The sequence below is a fragment of the Schistocerca nitens genome, chromosome 7 (assembly GCF_023898315.1).
Source record: "Schistocerca nitens isolate TAMUIC-IGC-003100 chromosome 7, iqSchNite1.1, whole genome shotgun sequence".
In the NCBI taxonomy this organism is placed as follows: domain Eukaryota; kingdom Metazoa; phylum Arthropoda; class Insecta; order Orthoptera; family Acrididae; genus Schistocerca; species Schistocerca nitens.
Window position 1 is genome coordinate 370,732,722 of NC_064620.1, and position 20,204 is coordinate 370,752,925.

The following is a 20,204-nucleotide window of genomic DNA, read 5'->3' on the forward strand; positions in this document are numbered from 1 at the left end:
CGATAATAAAGGTTAGTTTTAAATTAACTGATGAAAAAATCAGAACACCAAATAATAATTAACGCAGAGTAATGAAATTTCGAGAATACTTTTGTCTAGGGAACATTTGTAGGTGACTAAAATTGCAAGATGACAGGTTAATGTAATAGCGAGATAAGTCACTGCAACCGTGAAATGCTGCTACATTAAAAACAGTTGTAACCGCCAGAATGTTGAATGCGAGCACACAGACGTGCATGCATTGGGTTGTACAGGTGCCGGCTGTCAGTTCGTGGGGTGGAGTTCCACGGACGGTTAATGCTGTTTGTGGATGACGCTGGAGTTGTCATCCAGTGACGTCTCACATGTGCTCGATTGGAAACAGATCTGGTGGTCTAGCAGGCCAAGGTGACATGTCGACACTCCGCAGAGCATGTTGTGTGTAACAGCGTTATGTGGACGAGTGCTTTCCTGTTGGAAAACACCTCCTTCAATGCTGTTCATGAATGGCCACACAATAGGTCGAATCACTAGATGGACGTACAATTCTGCAGTCAGGGTGCGTAAGATAACCACGACAGTGTTCCTGTGCCATACGAAATAGCGCCTCAGGCTGTAACTTCAGGTGTAGATCAGTGTGTCTAGCGCGCAACTGGTTGGTTGCAGCTCCTCAATTCACCTCCTTCTGATCAACACACGGTCCATTAGGAAACGCAACAGACCCTGCCCTCTCATGATCTCTCGCTCGACACCACTGAAGTCGCGAATGGCGTTGGTTTGGGGCCATTGGAAAGCACGCTACAGGTGGCCTGGCTCGGAGCTGTCTTCGTACTAACTGATTTGTAACAGGTCGTTGTGTCACTGTGGTGCCAGCCGCTACTGTGATTCCTGTTGATGATACAGTACGTTACGACAGAGTCATACGCCGAACAAGATGGTCTTCACTCTCAGTAGTGCTATGTGGCCATCTGGAGTGTGGTCTTCTTGCGACCGTACATTTTTGTGGCCACTACTGCCAACAATCATGTAATATAGTGGCTACATTCCTGCCAAGTCTTCCTACAATATAGCAGAAGGAACATCCAGCTTCTCGTACCCCTATATTGCGGGCTTCCTTTCGGGTGGTTAGTAGGTTCGATGGACATTTCAGTTTACGGTCAAGGGTTAGTCTTAGATATTTTAGTGTGCTGGTTAACTCAATGAAAGTAGCATGGTCGTAAAATTCTTATGTGAGCCATCGAAGACTGCCGCGCAATTTACAGGCATGTGTATTACGCACCTGCTTTAAGATTGTGGCAGACTGATCACACTATCGGACGGACAGCTCTGTCCACGGTGGGATTACGTAACTCGTCTCCAGGATTAGGCGAACAGCCTTGGCGCAGTGGTAACACCGGTTCCCGTCAGATCACCAGTTAACTGCTGTCGGGTTTGGATAGCACTTAGGTGGGTGACCGTTCGGTGTACCGAGCGCTATTGGAAAGTGGGGTGCCCTCAACCCTTGTGAGGCAAATTGAGGAGCAACTTGATCGATAAGTAGCGGGTCTGGTCGCGAAAACTGACCACGGTTGGGGGAATGGTGTGCTGATCACATGCCCGTCCATATCCGCATCCAGCGACGCCTATCGGCAGAAGATGAGACCTTCGGCCTTCTGAGGCGTGTTCAGACAGAGTTTAGTTTAATTTAGTTTTGTCTTCAGGACTGCCGCTCGTCGTGGCCGTCGACGTACTCTGCCGTCTTCTTTTAGAGCAGATTATGAAGATGACATGGGTCCACTGACATCCGCTATCACAGTTCATCACATTTTCCGTCATGCATATTAATACGGATTCTTTAATAACGTAGCCCCAACAAGGTGTGCAATGGACACTGAATGACCAATGGAGATACAATTGTAAGTAGGCTGATTAGGTTCTTATATTGGTAACGCCACGTAGCGCTCTGTATGAAAATCACTGGCTGTGCTGTGTGCAGTCTGTGGCTAGTTTGCATTGTTGTCTGCCATTGTAGTGTTGGGCAGCTGGATGTGCACAGCGCGTAGCGTTGCGCAGTTGGAGGCGAGCCGCCAGCAGTGGTGGATGTGGGGAAGTAAGATGGCCGATTTTTGAGAATGGATAATCTGGAGGTGTGTCCATCACAAACAGTACATTTGTAAGAATGGATGTCATGAACTGCTACATATATTATGACTATTAAGGTAAATACATTGTTTGTTCTCTATTAAAATCATTCATTTGCTAACTATGCCTATCAGTAGTTAGTGCCTTCCGTAGTCTGAATCTTTTATTTAGCTGGCAGTAGTGGCGCTCGCTGTATTGCAGTAGTTCGAGTAACGAAGATTTTTGTGAGGTAAGTGATTTGTGAAAGGTATAGGTAAATGTTAGTCAGGGTCATTCTTTTGTAGGGATTATTGAAAGTCAGATTGCGTTGCGCCAAAAAATATTGTGTGTCAGTTTAAGCACAGTCATGTATAATTTTTCTAAGGGGACGTTTCATATGTCGACCCTTAGCCGAGGATACCTCACTGGAATCTTCAGATTTTTTTCTTGTAGTTTGTGCAATTAGTGCAGCCTTTCTTTATTGCTAGTGCGTAATTGTAGAGAGAATTTTCTTTGTAGTGGTAATTTTTCATTCTTGTACAGCAAAACAGTTGTGGCATGCATGTAGATTTGCACCAAGTATTTCGCAGCTGCGCTTGCAATTAACGAGATATTATTTTCAATGCTATGCTAATGTGTTTCCTTATTTTGCTCTTCAACTTGTGCTTTTCTGTGTTGTCGTGTGAAATATTGTGACAATAATGGCGTGTGAAAAACGTAATACTAGGCTTCAAAGTAAACTGAGAAATAATAGTGACGACGAGCGTAGCTTATCTGCGCCGCCGAGTAATGAATTAAAAGACATTCAAAGTAGTAATTTGGTAATTGTGCATAGGGAAATGGAGCGGGCGTCAAATAATGGTGTAGACAGTGAAACAGGTAGTGAACAGGGAAGCATTATCGATCGATCGGTCGACAACAGCTCGCCTCAGGAATCCGAAATGACAGGACACAATCTTGCAAATACTGTAGATTCAGGTTTTGCGTCCTCACCGTTTTCTCAAATAAGTCAAGACACATTTTCTGCTTGTCAAAATGTGAATGTTGCCGGTGCAAATGCACTGCCGAAAAGCATAGAGGAACAGATTCCAGACACTACTAATATATTATTATTGCAATTAATGCAACAAATGGAACAAAATCAGAGACAAACACAGCAAAAGCTTCAAAAGTTAGACACAATGGAACAAAAGCTTCAAAAGTTAGACTCAGTGGAACATACGCTTGAACAAACACATGAAGATTTAACTACTGAGTTACATAAAATCGAATCGAAATGTCAAAGAGTCTGTAATGACGTAAAAACACAAATTTGTGAGCATTTCCAACCTATTTTTTCGCGGCATGAAAAGACATTACAGAATCACGAATTAGCCATAAAAGAACTGCAAACTATTGCTCATGAAAATCATGAGACCTTGCAAGCTAAAATTGACTCAGTTGCATCTACCGATTCGGTTACGCAACTTGCAAAAACTCAGGAAAACTTAAAGGACACAGTAGATACGATTTCAGCACAAATGGACACTGAAATTTGGTTCAGAAAAACACACTGAGGAAATAAGTACACTATCGGAGAAAGTAGCCGAACTTTCGGATCAGTTCACTAACTTATCTGCAAAGGTAGATGATGATCTGAATGAAACAAGACCTGTAGCCATCACTGACACAGAAGAGTATGAACAAATTAAGAAATTCAAACAAAATCAGAATCAAATTAATACGCAACACAAAAGAGAGATCCGGGAAGTACAAGATCAGTTGGCACAAGTAATACAAAAATTACATATTTCAGAGGACACTCGCGCTCCAACATGGGAAGAGGGACATAAAAATACGGAACAGCCACTAAATAATAACACATTGAATTTCGGAAATTATGAAAGAAATTGGCAAGGTGCACCGAAATTTGAAAGCGGAACCGCCGAAACGACGTAACAATGACCGACATGCGACTCGCCGACACGATGATTTTGACTATAATCTGTTCATTACTACACGCAAATTCAAAACATTTAAGAATTCTGGCAACGACATTCATCCACAAGCGTGGCTTCATCAATTCTCTCATTGTCCCCCCCCCCCCCCCCCCCCCCACTGGTCATTAGAGAGCACAGATTAGAATTTATGTGTGGCTATTTAGAGAATGAACCAGCTGTAAGAATGCGATCGGTCATTCACGATTGCCACAGTGAAGGAGAATTTTATCATGCCTTCCTTTCAGCATATTGGTCTCAAGCTACACAAGACCGAGTAAAACATAGCATCATAATGATGAAAATTTCGAACAATCTGAATTTTCCAGTCTTGTGAAATATTTTGAAGACATGTTGCACAAGAATCAGTACCTGTCAAACCCATGCAGCCCCTCAGAACTTATCCGCATTTGCTTAATCAAATTACCTGAACATTTACGACATATTATTTTGGCAGGACGTTGCAAAGACGACATTGAAGCTTTTCAGGGACTCTTACAAGAATTAGAAATTGACACTGACAATCGCGGAACGCGAAAACAGGAACACAACAATTACAGGCACATCCGTCGCAATGAAAGAAATAATAACTGGACACGACAAGGCTATTCTTACAAGGCAAATCGTGAACAAAACAGACACCACCCATATGACAACCACTGGCGGAGTAATCGTTACAGAGAAAGATCGGATTTCCGTAGTAATGAATATAACAGAGACAATCATAGAAACAGACAATATGGCAACCAGAACTATTATTATCATGGGAGACAGAATAACTTCAGAGGCAACAGTCCACCGTGCAGTGATAATTCAGGGAGAAATTCTCCACCACTTAACCGACAAGAAAGAAACTACAGGAACTATCGACATGACGACAGACGATATGTTCGTAACGACAGACCTGAATTTTATCAGAACTGGCGGGATTCAAACAGGGCAGGGCCCTCTCGGCAAGGTGAATTTGTAGAAGGTAGGTCTCCAAATCACAATAACGACGCGCGCCAACAAAGAGAAGGACAATGACTCGCACCGCAGGCAGCCACGTGCGCTGGCTGGCTCAGAGAAAAATAACATAGACTCTAACCTTGAGAAAAATTCCAATATTCTTTACCGACGTATACCGCATAATAATTGCATTCAAGTTCAAACTCTGAGTACTATGAAGAGTAAAGGATTGCACCACACTTCACATGTAAAACCGCTTATTGAGAGATAATCTGCTTTTTAACTTTGTCTTTGCCATAAAACTTTTCATTTCACATTTGTAGTACTTTTTGTCACACTGAGAAACTGTTAACATGCAACAATGTTTTGAAGTTAACTATCCAGCCTAGAACCTAGGGAACATTTTTAAACAGAAATTACGAATGCATTGTTATAGTGAACAGACGACACAGTATTGTTATTTGTACATTATTGCTTGTTAGTTGCACGATTACGTAACGACTATAAGACTTACATACTTAGAACATATACTGGCACTGCTAACGAGATTTTAATGCAACATTTTGGTTTACTTGAAAATACGTTCTGGATTTAAAGTACTTTCTGTGAGATACCAGATGACACAGTGGTTAGTTTATGTGACAGCTACACGATTTTATCACGACGCTACTAATGAGTGACCATTTACAATGTTGCTTTTGAGGTGTTTCTGTTTTATATCTGCACAGTTTTTCTGAATTCTTCTGGAAAGTAAAACATGTTTTAGTAGTAACTTTTGTGGTATAGCTACAATGAGACAGCCATTTTCGTAGCACAACAATACGTTACATTATAGTACTTTCTTGATCACGGTAAGGTACTCAATAACTACGAAATCTATACGCAAAGCATTTCACTTTCGTTTATGATGAGGTAAGTACGTTGATTTCAGCAGAACTTTGCTTAGAGAGGATGATAACTACGACATTTCCACAGAGATTATCTTACAACAAGACGCACAGTTTAGCGCTACAGTACACGTATTTGAGTGATTAATTTTGTACTTCAAACATTTATTTTTTAAAGATTTTTGAATTACAAAGAAAGTTTTCCGTGATACATTTCATTCCATTGCTGTAATCTGAAACACCTTAGGTTATAATTACATTAATCCTCAGGGGGGTACACGCTTACTTTGTGTACCATGTGTTTGGTAAACACAAGGAGCCCTAGCTAATATGGTATTTGCTTATACAACTTTACACACCGGTACCATATTTCTGTAACACAGAGTTACACAGCTATCTGATTATTTAACAGAGAAACAAAAATTTTTTATACTACATCAGTGACAGATGTTAACGCAATTACACAGTTGGATAACTTCACACTTATGAAATTGTATTTTGTATCTACTTTGTGAACTGTTCATACATTTTTCGGATCCTTTGTCATACTATGAGAGCTTTGAATGACGTGTTTAGTATGGGATCATTATTTTTAAAGTACGTTTGAGGTAGATGACACTACTGAAATGAGCAGAGAATTTTTTTTAGGTTTTGAAATTATTGCAGAAAGCTGTGACGAATTTGAGATTTGACTGAGGTGTTATGATGTTATTATTACGATGACGATGTATATTATGCTGTTGAGGTATGTTTATGATCAATAAGCTGATGCTATATGAGGAATTTGATTATGCTATGTATTTATTATGATGAAATATTGAAGTGTCGCCACAAGATTGACGTGTCGATGAATATGTACATGTATAATAAGGTAAGGAATAAGGAGTAGTGGTTAGGGACTCTGATTTATGAAAAGGATGTTGGAAACCAAAAATCGTACTTTAAGAGTTATGAAATGTGTGTATACGCGTGAATGTATCAAAATGCCACCGAAAATTTTTTGGACACTGTTATATTTACAGGATTTTGTTTCTACACATTTGTAATGCAAATTTTCGACCTGTGAAATTTTTATATGAGACTGTCACTGTAGCCGACAGACCCAGACAGTGGCTGGAAACTGTCCAAGATGATGATGATGATGATGATGACTGTCACTGTAGCGGAAACTGCTGTCGTAAATATTTCGGTAAGAAAGGTAAGTGACCATGACGTAATGCGTTATGAGCAGCCAGGTGTGCCAGCCGCCTTGAGAAGAAGCCATTAGGTGGAGAAGAAAGAGGCCATTATCCTCGCTATTGACATTTCTTTGTAGAAAGCATCGCAAATATGACATGCTCAAACTTGAAAACATGATTACACTGTATAGTTCTTAATTTATGATATTTACTGAAATGAAATGATGAGAAACATTTCACATCTATTGTATTGCTAGTTGAAAGATTGTTTACTGCGTTATGAAATGCCATATGGCTAGTGAATGACGTTTCACCCCTTGCTTTGCCTATTTTGTTTAATATCTAGTTTCTAGCTGCACTGCAGCATTGGTTAAAATAAAATTTTATAGATATACTAATATAAATATTTTCTGTCTACAGATCCAGTAAATAATAATTTTGTGATATACTTCCAAAAAAATGAGGGTCCACAAAAAGACATTTCCCTTCACAGGAACTGCATACATAATTTTCTTTTCAAGTACTTGGTAATTTATTTCCTAGAATAAGTTTTTATGGTGCACCACTTTAATTACATAGACATTAAGATGTGAATAGACATTTCCCTTATCTGCATTGTTGTTTTTAGTGTAATATTTTTTCTGCTTGAGCTTTGTCATGTTTAGGTATAAGTTATTTCATTTGCTGCTGCTGTTTGCCAGGCATAGTGCTACTAAATTTCAGTTTGTATTACTCTGTTAAGCCAGATTTACTACTGATTTATTTTTCTTGTTGCTGCAGATTGGCTCATATTAGTGATAATGTTGCATTTGCTATGCTAACTTATATATATATATATATATATATATATATATATATATATATATATATATATATATATATATATATATATTGCTGCTTGCTTTGCCAATTTGCATTTTTTTGTCATTGCTGTTTGTGTTAATTGTTTTGTGCTGCTGCATTACCTCGTCCCTTAGTTTAGCATCTGAGCTCAGTAGATTTAAGTTAGCTTAAGATGGGGTAGGCTACATAAGAGAACGAGTTGAGATGAATTGGAAGAAATGCATTGAGAAGCTATGAGAAAATGGTTTGGCCAACAACATTTTGAAAGAGGATATGAACAAAAAAGTAGGGTTTAGGGACAACAGGTTTAGGTAGGAATTTCTTGGAAATAAATGATGAGGTAAGATAATGGAAAATAAATAATGAGGTAAGAAATATGTGAACATACAAATACAGAAAGCATGCTTGGATAGAATTTTTTTGGTGGAAACAAATGTTGAAATAAGATGAAAGATCTATGGAATGAAATTTTGGGTTGGACTGCGGTACCAAATGTTACCCTGAAAACGAACCCTGTCTCTCCTTTTTGTATTATTCCGCTATGTGTTTATGTGTCCTTGTGTATTTGTCTTTTCCTGTCTTTATGTGTTTAGCTAATAGGATTTATGTTGTAGAATTTTTCAAATACTATGTTATTTTCTTTGTAAAGATGTTTAGACAATATTTATTCTGTTCTGTTTTAATGCTCATGTGTGAAATTAATGTTTCGAAAACTATTCTCATTATTTTATATATTCACTTATGTCATAATTCCTGTAACACTGATGTATCTTTTTATTTCTATTCTTTTGTAAAGCCTGTACTACTACAAATTTATCTGTACTGTTATGTTCTTTAATAATGTATTTTGTACCTTTGTTATTGTCTTCTCATGTTATAAAATTGTAATTGACACCAGTTCATGAAATTTCTGATGGTCATAGTATATGCAAAATATGTGAGAAGTTGGGACTGTTAGTGTTTGGACGTGTGTTAATAATTCAGCAAGGGACTGATTAACAGCATTGCTGGTTCTAAGGACAATTCCAAAAACTTTGTGAGTGCACAAGTGATGGTTTATGGACTTGCTACATTGTCTGCAAGACTGCTAAGGACAATTCCAGAAACTTTGTGAGTGCACAAGTGGTGGTTTATGGACTTGCTATATTGTCTGCAAGACTCTTCGATGGTGATTGTGCACCTGCACAGTCGCAGCAGATGGCTGCTGGCCATCTCTACAAGGACTACAGTTGGTCTACACCTTTGATGATCCATCAGTACCATTATTTCTACAAGGACTGCAGTGGGACTGCACCTTTGGTGGCCACGAATACCATAATCTCTACCAAGACTATAGTGGGTCTGCTCTGTGATGACCTACCTACCAATATTCTTCAAAACTTCGACTGACTCTGCTGTGGGTTTGCTCTGTTGTGGCCCATTACCGGCTTGCATGTCAAGAGTCAGCACTGTCTTTCCGTTAGAAGGACAATACTACTTCTTCAAGACTGCATGGAAATCCACTACTTCCGTGTGCATTTTCTTTAACTGCTCAGACTTTGAGAAAAACACTGCTATTTTACTGTGATGAACGGTCAGGACTCTCTTTATATACTGTGAGAAAATTTTAGCTTTTGACCAACATTGTATCAATAAGTGTGTGCCTTTGATTTCTTTGTTATTGTAATTATGAAAATTTTTTTCAAATCTGTATTGGCCACTGCCCAAAACAATTTGTAAAATTTTTTGTGGGGAGCATGGGGGCTATGTAAGTAGGCTCTTTAGGTTCTTATATTGGTAACGGCACGTAGCGCTCTGTATGAAAATCACTGGCTGTGCTGTGTGCAGTCTGTGGCTAGTTTGCATTGTTGTCTGCCATTGTAGTGTTGGGCAGCTGGATGTGAACAGCGCGTAGCGTTGCGCAGTTGGAGGCGATACTACCTTGGCAAGCTATTTTGTAAATTCCATCCTTCTGGAGTAAAAAATCGTCTTTCACTGAGGCTAACTGCTATGAAATTTCAGTTGGTGGATTGAAAACCATTTGAAGCTGAAATTTGTTGAGGTTCCGGCCTGTCATAAACAAAATATTGTCAACAAACGGAAGAAAGGCTAGGAGTTTTGCTGGCGTGTTTTCCTCTTTTTTTACTTCCTGGCTTTTGGCTTTAACTGATTGTGCCCTGTTAATCACCTGGGTGGAATACCCATTTCCTCTGAACACCTTTAGACGCACGAGCTCTTTAGGCAAATTATCAGCAGCTCTGTGTGCAAATTCTTTAAACACACTCATAGTTTGTAACAGTTGGCAGTTAGACGATTGTAAATGCTATTTCGTATGAGTGGGTTTAGCCAGCCGCTGTGGCCGAGCGGTTCTAGGCGCTTCAGCCGTGAATCGCGCTGCTGCTACAGTCGCAGGTTCGAATCCTGCCTCGGGCATGGATGTGTGTGATGTCCTTACGTTAGTTACTCTAGGGGACTGATGACCTCAGATGTTAAGTCCCATAGTGCTTAGAGGCATTTGAATATTTTGAGTGGGTTTACGATAAACTGAATGGTCCAAAGAGCCATCAATCTACTGCCTAAACAATACTTTCAGGAAAGGCAGACAACCATTTTTTCTACTTCCGTATTGAATTGAATGCCCTTCTGTATGAGGGTGAGGTAAGAAACTCCCTTAATTTATTTGCTCCATGAGGCGACACACTGAAAGTATCGCTCTCGTACCTACAAAATGCAGTTGGTTTACGGTCCGTTGATTCCAGTAGCCTCGCCTCCAAGTGCTCCATTAAATAGTCGCCACTACAGGAGACAGAGGCTGTCTATGGCGACCCTGTCAGCCTGCTCAAAACAGTAGTGGTCGAAAGATATTCGCCCAAAATGTTTTATAAATTAGTGTCCAAGACTTTGTAAGAGGGATCTTTGCAAAAGGTGATACCACATCAAATCCAACTAAAGATTGCGAACTTCTAAGACGGAGAGCCCTCAGTCTAATGCTAAAATCGGGCAAGTTACGTATAGAATGTGAGCGTTTTACCATCACTGATCTCATCAAGGAAGCAAGAATTTGGCTAAATCGTACGTAGTGGCAACACATTTACTTACTGTTGTCGACGAAGGTAGACCTCCTAAAGGTATATCCACCTTTTATTTTAGGAAAGCTGCAAGGTGGCAACCTATATGAGCCGTGCAGCTGGGCTGCAAGCCCACATCAATCGCGACTTTAGATTTTTGAATAATTCATTAGGGCAGTAATGACATGTAGCAGCACAGATGTGAACAAATTATGCTAACAGGGATGGCTAAGAGATGAGCAACGAGAATGTACTGCATTACATTAAGGGCAAGTAATTTTTGTGTACAGAGTTCCATACACGAGTTTACTCAGGGAACTGGTGGCGTGAAGCCAGCAGCACGTTAGCCCGAAGGTCGATCTTTACAACCTCCAGCACCCCAGGGGATGGTGCCCCCACCAGACCAGTCTCCAGTGGCAGGGCTTTGATGTAGCCCAACCGGGCAGGCAGTATTTCTGGTAAAACACTGCGAGGCCAGCAGAATGTCTCCCCAAAGTGAATAACGCAGCGAGACGCTTTTTTCCCCTCGGCCGTGTCGCCGTGGGCTTACAAAAGCGTCGTGGACGACATTGCCAGCAAGGAATGTTCCTCCGAGATTTCCCCACTCCCTATTTTTGAGCATGGGACAGATGAGCACAATGTGTCTATTTAGATGCTAGCGCCAGGAAGCGTCTCGAAAGTTTTGCAGACGAGCGGCGACTTTCTCAAAATCGAAAATTTATGTCTATTATCGACTTTCTTAACAGTTAGGTCTCAATATTTAATGGAGCCCGCTTTTCCATTTCTGTAGGCAGTGTATTACGTATATTTTATTTTTGACCTTAAATTGACCAAAAGGGGCTCAAAACCTATTACCATTATACATTTACTTTAAATAATTTTATTCGTTATGTATTAGTCTTTTATTTTATCACAATTGGTTTCTATAGTAATTATCAAATTTTATAAGTCTGCTATATGTATTTTACCTACTGTATCATATTTTCGTTATTACGTAAATGAAGAACACATAACCCCATGGTAGCGACATCTATGAAGCATATAGGCAAACATATTTCCGGTAGCTACTGCACTTGAGTATGTTTTGTACGGTAGCGCCATAACTCATGTTATGTGATCGCTCTAAGCTTGTTAATACCAGTGCCTAACAATTTTAATTGTATCTTACAGAACTGAGGATGGTCACTAAGTGACCGAAAATCGATTTTGCGGATAATAAAACAAAAAAAATTACCAAGGCTGTTTCTCCTTCCAATTACAGCTGTATCACATTAGAACAAGGTGTAAAACAGGTATGTTTTACCTTATTTTGTCTGTATATTCCTAGTTTACATTAGAGTATTTCGTGATAGGAAATACTGTATTGTTTTGAAAGATAGACTGCCCACTAGTTGTCTATTTTTTATATTGTAGATATGAAGATGGTCATTACTGACTGAAACTAGTCATCGTCGAAGGACTTCATATTGCAATCAAAGACTGAAATAAAAAACATTTGACAGTGCCTGGATCATTGTTTATATTAGCGAATATGTCGCAGCTTTCGAAACAAGTCTGGTGATCTGGTGGGACAGGGTAAAAGGCTGTGATGCCAAGAAGCCATGTGTTCGTGCATCAACATGTGGTCGTGCATTGTCTTGCCGGCCGAAGTGGCCGTGCGGTTAAAGGCGCTGCAGTCTGGAACCGCAAGACCGCTACGGTCGCAGGTTCGAATCCTGCCTCGGGCATGGATGTTTGTGATGTCCTTAGGTTAGTTAGGTTTAACTAGTTCTACGTTCTAGGGGACTAATGACCTCAGCAGTTGAGTCCCATAGTGCTCAGGGCCATTTGAACCATTTTTTTGTGCATTGTCTTGCTAAAAATGGGTTCTGAGGTGTTGCGCAGAAATGGTATGGCTACGTGTCGCAAGACGTCATTCACCTAGATCACAATGGTCACAGTGCCATGGACACGCACCAACTGTGATTTGTGGCTGTACCCAGAAGCATCACATACCATAAGGCCTTGGACTGGTGCCGTATGTCTTGTGCGAACGCAGTCACTGTGTGCTGCTCCCCCGTCTGTGGTGAACCAAAATGCAGCCATAAATTTCAAACAAACAGAACCTGGATTTGTCCGAAAACACTATCTCACGCTGCTCCTGCCTCCAGTGACGTTATTCCATTCACCATTGCTGTCTAACATGTTTCTGCACATTTGTCAAAGGTAGTCAGAGAATTGGACGACGCGCACATAACCTGTGCCGGACTGTCACCCTGATATTGTACATTGTGTTAGACTGTTCCACTGTTGCGCCAGAGCCGAGGAGGATGTAGATCAGTCCGGTAATGACATTCGAATGACGTGTCGACCTTCTCAGGGGGGTGGCCTAGGCGGTGCGACCTGACCCATATCATCGTGTTCTACGGCGTTCCATGAACCATTCTGCACACACTCGTTGCATTGCTGAAACACTTCGTCGCACAGAAGCAGCAGGTTCCCGGATGGTAGGATCACATTCTCTCATGCCAATAATGCGACCTCTTTCAAATTCACTAATTTGAGGGTACGTTCGTGCATACATCAGCGAGGCATCCTGCACGTCTGTTCAAGTCACACTGATCCATTACCTTCGGTTTATAGTGACAACGAGAGCCACAGGCGCTTTTACCGGTAGGTGGTGTTGCACTGGGGACTGACGCAGTTCATATGCTAATCATTTCTGCAGAACATACTAATGTACTAGTCCTGTCGTAAGATATGTGCCAAGTGGTTTACGCATTTGAACTGTCTTCTCAAGCCATGGGTGTTAAACCGACATGCTGTAGAAATATGAATCTGCCCCTGTAAGGCAGATAGTATTAGGTGCGGATCATAATAAATTAATTAGGGATGCTGCTGTCACGTAACTACAATGGATGAATTAATAAAAGTGAAAGTTTGGGATCTATTTTAGAAAGACAATACAGCTGTTCCGATACACTTTTTTTTTCCGTCAGTCTACTGACTGGTTTGATGCGGCCCGCCACGAATTCCTTTCCTGTGCTAACCTCTTCATCTCAGAGTAGCACTTGCAACCTAGGTCCTCAATTATTTGCTTGACGTATTCCAATCTCTGTCTTCCTCTACAGTTTTTGCCCTCTACAGCTCCCTCTAGTACCATGGAAGTCATTTCCTCATGTCTTAGCAGATGTCCTATTACCCTGTCCCTTCTCCTTATCAGTGTTTTCCACATATTCCTTTCCTCTCCGATTCTGCATAGAACCTCCTCATTCCTTACCTTATCAGTCCACCTAATTTTCAACATTCGTCTATAGCACCACATCTCAAATGCTTCGATTCTCTTCTGTTCTATCATATCGTAGCTAGTCAATGCACTAACTTGATGGGGAATAAATTTACCATTTAAACCAATGAAAAATCTCTCATGTACTCAATGTGAGGGCAGGCTAGTATCCTAGCTTTTGATATTCAATGGTCAAAGCGTACACAGGTTGGAGTGAACAAAATCTCGACTCAACGTTTACTGTCGTCTAATGCACAATGGTACTTTACCACTCGGAATCTGCAATGGCGTTGTCTCCGTGTTGGATCTGAAACGCTAATTCCCTACTCTGGCCTTGACTGAATTAACTCAGTCTCAACTTTCCTGCATTCCGTAGAACGTTAATATTTCCCTAGTCGAAATTATAGCTATTGCACACTCGCTAAGGGTTGGAGCGACGTCCACAATTTCATTGCCCGCAAAAATTCCCACAGAATCTATCTGTCGCCTCCATACATGAAGCATATTGTTCACACTTGGCAGATGCAAAGCTCTATTTTCCACACACTTGTGCAGTCCCCTGTCAGACGAGAGAGATCTAGAAATTTTTAGTTCTCAAAATGCTTTTATATAATGGAGATTTCCGCACCAAGTCGCATTTGTGTCGCCAAGCATGGCTTCACCAAACCGCCATCTCGTTAGAGGTGAATTTTTATTTTTCTTGCCGGGTTGCCGCTAGCCCTGTTAAATCTGTACTGTCACTTACCCTCAGTACTGGCCGTATTTACGTTAAAGGGAATAATGAAGCGCGGCATTCTCTTGTTAAGTGGGGTTTTGCAATGCCATTAACCACCTGCTCGGTTCGTCTCCAAAATGCGTTTCACTTTAGCTTATCTATGCATGCCCCTGTCCTTATATTGGTAGATATTGTTTTGTTAGTTTTCGGTACATGAGATTACTGCAATTGATTTTTGTTGATAACATAGTCTTCTGAAGATCTCATAATATATCGTACTGTCATTATGAATGGAGCTCATGTAAGGTCCATAAAATCCAGACACCTTACACATGCCGTCCTTTCCAAATCAATTTTGTGCTGCTGTGATCAATCGTTGAGGCATTGCTCATTGCAATGCAAAATTATAAGTTCAGTTAATTTTAATCATTGTCCAGCTACTGGTCTATCTTATGCTAGATGATGTCTTTTGAATATTCTAATTTTTTAATTTGAAGTGTATTGCTTTAGATGGCATTTTCTATTTAGATTATCATTATATTGCTTTACAGTCCTTTATAGCAATGCTTAGACTAATCTAACAACATTTTTCTCTCTAGTTGGCTCAAATGGTTCAAATGGCTCTGAGCAATATGGGACTTAACATCTATGGTCATCAGTCCCCCAGAACTTAGAACTACTTAAACCTAACTAACCTAAGGACATCACACAACACCCAGTCATTTCTCTCTAGTACTTGTGATTAACTTTTATTTAAATGATTCATTCAACCTTTAGATTGTCATTTTACAATCTTCAGGCATTACACAGTTTCTCAAACATTCATGTTACTGATGATTATGAAAGATTATGAAGTTAAGGAAGCGTTTGTTTCTCTTATCTCTATTCTCAACATGTAAATACTACACAAATATTACAATTTATTCTCATAAACAGATATGTATTTATAGATGTAAGATAGCTAATATTTTTGCATAATACAAACATTATATTCATTGACATTATTAATCATTAAAAACACATGTTTCCAAAATATACACAAATTTTTATTTAGTTTGTATGGAAATTTACCAATTACACGAGAAATACAAAATATAAAACATGGTACATTTATGAATATACTTTAACAATTTACAAATTGAATTACAAAATACAAATGAAACATATAAAGTACAAATTCGCAGTGGTACAGGTGCGACTGAATATTTACAGGCATCTCAACTCCTTGCTGATTACCTTTTCTATTCTTTAAAGTATTACAATGTCCTTGTCACAGGCATAACTTTCTTTCTTCATGCATATTACAGTTCAACTTTGGGCTGGGTTCGCTTCTCGATATTGCTGTCGATCACTGGTGGTTGATGCTACTAGTCAGTTGTAGACTCTGTGCGATGTTGCTGAAGATTGTTGACATTTACAGTTCTGAGCGTTCGATCACAAATGCTATTACAGGGTCAGTTCCATGTTGCATTGTTTTGACGACAAACTGCTCGTCCAAGGCAATGCCATGACGTGACAAAATATGTCGTTTTGTCCTTTATTGGCGTCGTTGCTATCGAAGTTGATGAGTGTAGCCCCTCGACGATTGCTGCAGTTTGATATTTTATGTCCCCATTATGCGTACTCTGATGGTTTGACCACCTTTGGTTGGTTTGATGGTTAGGATTAAATAACTGCCACGGTTTTGTTGAATATTGCTTCCTGTGGATTCGGCCAAATCTCATACTAGTTTGAGGTATAGGATTTAGAAAGGAATCTTGCTGTCTTCTGCCCTCATCTTGGGACCCTTTCTTGTCTTCGCTTATTGCTCAATCTTCATGTCTTCTTTCTTGTAACTTGCAACTTCTCGGGCATAGGGATAGGATATGTTATTCAGTGAAAGTTACTCGAAGGATTACCAATTATGTTGTTATGAGATATGGTCAAGTTTCAATACATAACTTCAAAAGTGATATGTCTGTTTTCAGTCATCAGCTTCTCCATTTGGTATTTGAAACAAATATTCTGAGATTATTTTTCCAGACGGTTGTACTATGGAACTGTTTCCGACAGTTTGCTATTGTTAGTTGCTTCTATTGTGTGTCGCCGCCGCTAATGGGGCACGTCAATCAATACGCACGCTTCCCAGGATTTGGTGGTCGTAATTCAACCTCCGTCTGTGGTTCGTTTCTCCGGTAATTACCCGAAGTATTTGCCTGTGGCTGCGTTCTCGCACCATCTGCCCATCTGCTTTCTCTCCATGGACCTGGCGATCGCTGATTAAAATTAGTCTGTCGGTTATCCTGAGTTCTCCAATTTCTATTCCTATTTTCATCTGTATTCCGCCAGTTCCAACCATTAGTAAAACCATATATATTACGCTTTGTTCTAGTGTTTCCTCTACTCCCATTTCTGTAATTATTACCATTTCGTCCAGAATTTAATTCCAATATGGCCTACCATTGTTACCATTATAATTATTCTCTTTACTATTACGTGTTCTTTCAAAATTATTCTCTCCTGAATTGCGACGTCTTTGAGCGTCCTTTTCATACACGAATTCTACTTGTCTCAAAACACCTTTGAAAGTTTCTACATTATCGCCCCCACGTCCTATCAAGGCTTGTCGATACTTCATTGGCAGTTTCGTTCTGCATATTTGAATCAATACTCCGTCGCTGCAACGCGGGATTAGCCGAGCAGTCTAAGGCGCTGCAGTCGTGGACTGTGCGGCTGGTCCCAGTGGAGGTTCGAGTCCTCCCTCGGGCATGGGTGTGTGTGTTTGTCCTTAGGATAATTTAGGTTAAGTAGTGTGTAAGCTTAGGGACTGATGACCTTAGCAGTTGAGTTCCATAAGATTTCACACATATTTGAACATTTGACCTCCGTCGCTATATGCGTTATCTAAGTATTGGTTCCTTTTAGCCATATTCTCATAGAATTTGACTGCTGTTTTCTCATGCGAATTTTCGAATGAGACATTTTGTAATAATCCATATTTAATTCTTATCTGAGTTTCAGGTGACCAATATCTTGCTATAAAGGCAGCTCGAAACGAATCTACGAATCGAAAGTTTCCGATATCTTCTGCATAGTTTCAGCAACACTTTCCTCCTTATGTACACGAATGCAATCTAACTAATGTTTCAATGGTCAATGTGTCGGTATCCCTACTTTAAATTGTTCAAGAAATGTGCGGGGATGGAGTATATTTGCATCTTGTACAAAATACATAATACTCCCAAATAGTAAGCTGACGCAAATTGGAGAAAAATGTAAATATAAATGTGACTCAACTGTGTAGGAAGTGTAGATAGATTTGTATTCATGTATTTCTTATTTGCTGGCGATAGCGTTGTTAAAGCCATGCAGCCACTTAGGCCTGGTCCCAGACGTATTTACATTAAAAGGAATAATGTATTGTTCTGGCCTTATCCCTTTCTGCGCTGAAGCTCGACGTTCTCTTGTTAAGTGGGGTTTTCCGATGCCATTAACCACCTGTTCGGTTCGTCTCCAAAATATAGTTTTCTGTGGATCTCATTCTGTATCGTACTGTTGTTATGGACCGAGCTCATGTACGGTCCGTAAAATCCGGACGCCTTACACTGTGAATAAGAATGTGCCATCTCTAGTCGTTCAAGGTGTTCTATTTTTTCTCAACATAAGTTTAATAATAATAATAATAATAACGATAGTAATTTCGTGTGGCGCCATGGTCATGCCAAGTCTGTTAACCGAACGACATTTTGGCGACTTGCGTACTCCTAGGCTACTCCAGTTATTCTAGTGGGGAAAGGGGACCTACATCTTAACGTGCAATCCGAGCCACGTGTCGTTCTTGGCAACGCCTCACATCATTGATACGTGACCTCTAGATGAAAGATAGACTGAAAATTTCCGTGGTTTGGCCAGGATTCGATCCCTGTGATCTTTCGCGCTTCGCTGCTAGACCACCAGGCCCAGCCAACTTCACGAATGACACTACAGTGACTGATTACATCCCAAATGAAAACCAAATTCTTGCGAGTACGATGCACCACTATGGATAAAATATCCGATAGAGTTGGCAAAAAGCCAGAAATGTTCATGAATTACAACAGAAATGAAGTGTTTTAATTTAATTTTATCCATGTTGTTTATTTGAGGATGTGACTGTACTGAATAAGTTGAATGTTTGTTAAACAATGCCTTCAGTCAGTAATACTCGTGTTTTATTATATTACACTATGTACTGCAGACACTGCTGACTCATCTTCAGGTGTATACAGGTGTTTACATTAATCTCCTTGTTGTTGGGCGAGATGAGGCTTGAGAACAGTGCGTTCTTATTAACAGAAGTATCAGTTATTCATCCATTTATTATTCAATTAATCACCATATTAAGTAATTTTAAATTTTGGGAATCTAAACTGTAACCGAATTTCACGACCTCCTGAATGCAATCTTTGACGCCATGCCATTAGTGATCGACGTCATCATAGCGGGTACGAGGCCAACGAGATATCGGGCGCTGTGGCATGCGTCAGAGCACGTGACACTGCAGGTCCTACGAGTTACAGCGACCGTTTTTAGTGGGGAGCGAATTATTATTTCACAGAAGTTTAATTCTGCGTATCTGCGCGTTTAAATACAGTCAAGCTCGCGGTAACACATGAAGTTAAGGACTTAAACGGGTACCGCTTCATTCACATACTGATTTCCCGCCTGGCCCCAGATGAGCCGAGCGGAAAATTGGGAAATTTGTGGTAAGGTCTTATGAGACCAAACTGATGAGGTCATCGGTCACTAAGCTTACGCACTATTTAATCTAAACTTAGCTAACATACGCTAAAGACAACACACACACCCATGCCCAAGGGAGGACTCGAACCTCCGACCGCAATCACAGTCTCGCTGTCGAACGCGCAGGTCAGGTTGAATGTGTCCGAAAAAGTTATATGTAAAATGAAGAAGGTACTGTTTTTTTCGCTTTCGGCTTATACCGCCGTGAAAGCAGATGCATTTATGGACAGATTGTGAAAATATGAGCTTTGTGAAGGAATTTGTAGGAGAGATAAACGCGTGTGAACTCTCGGCCTTTGTGAAGAATTCCGCGTGGCATATTTCGTAATCGTTTACGGAATAGTTGGCGAGCAACTTCTTTTAAAGAAATCCACTGAAAAGAACCGAATGTAAAACTCATGTTGTAGCTGAGTATAAACTGTGAAAATCGCGCACAATTCCGGTTGAAATTTGGTACATTTTTGGCTGTTTACGTGTGTACTATATATTATGAGCTATGAGATGA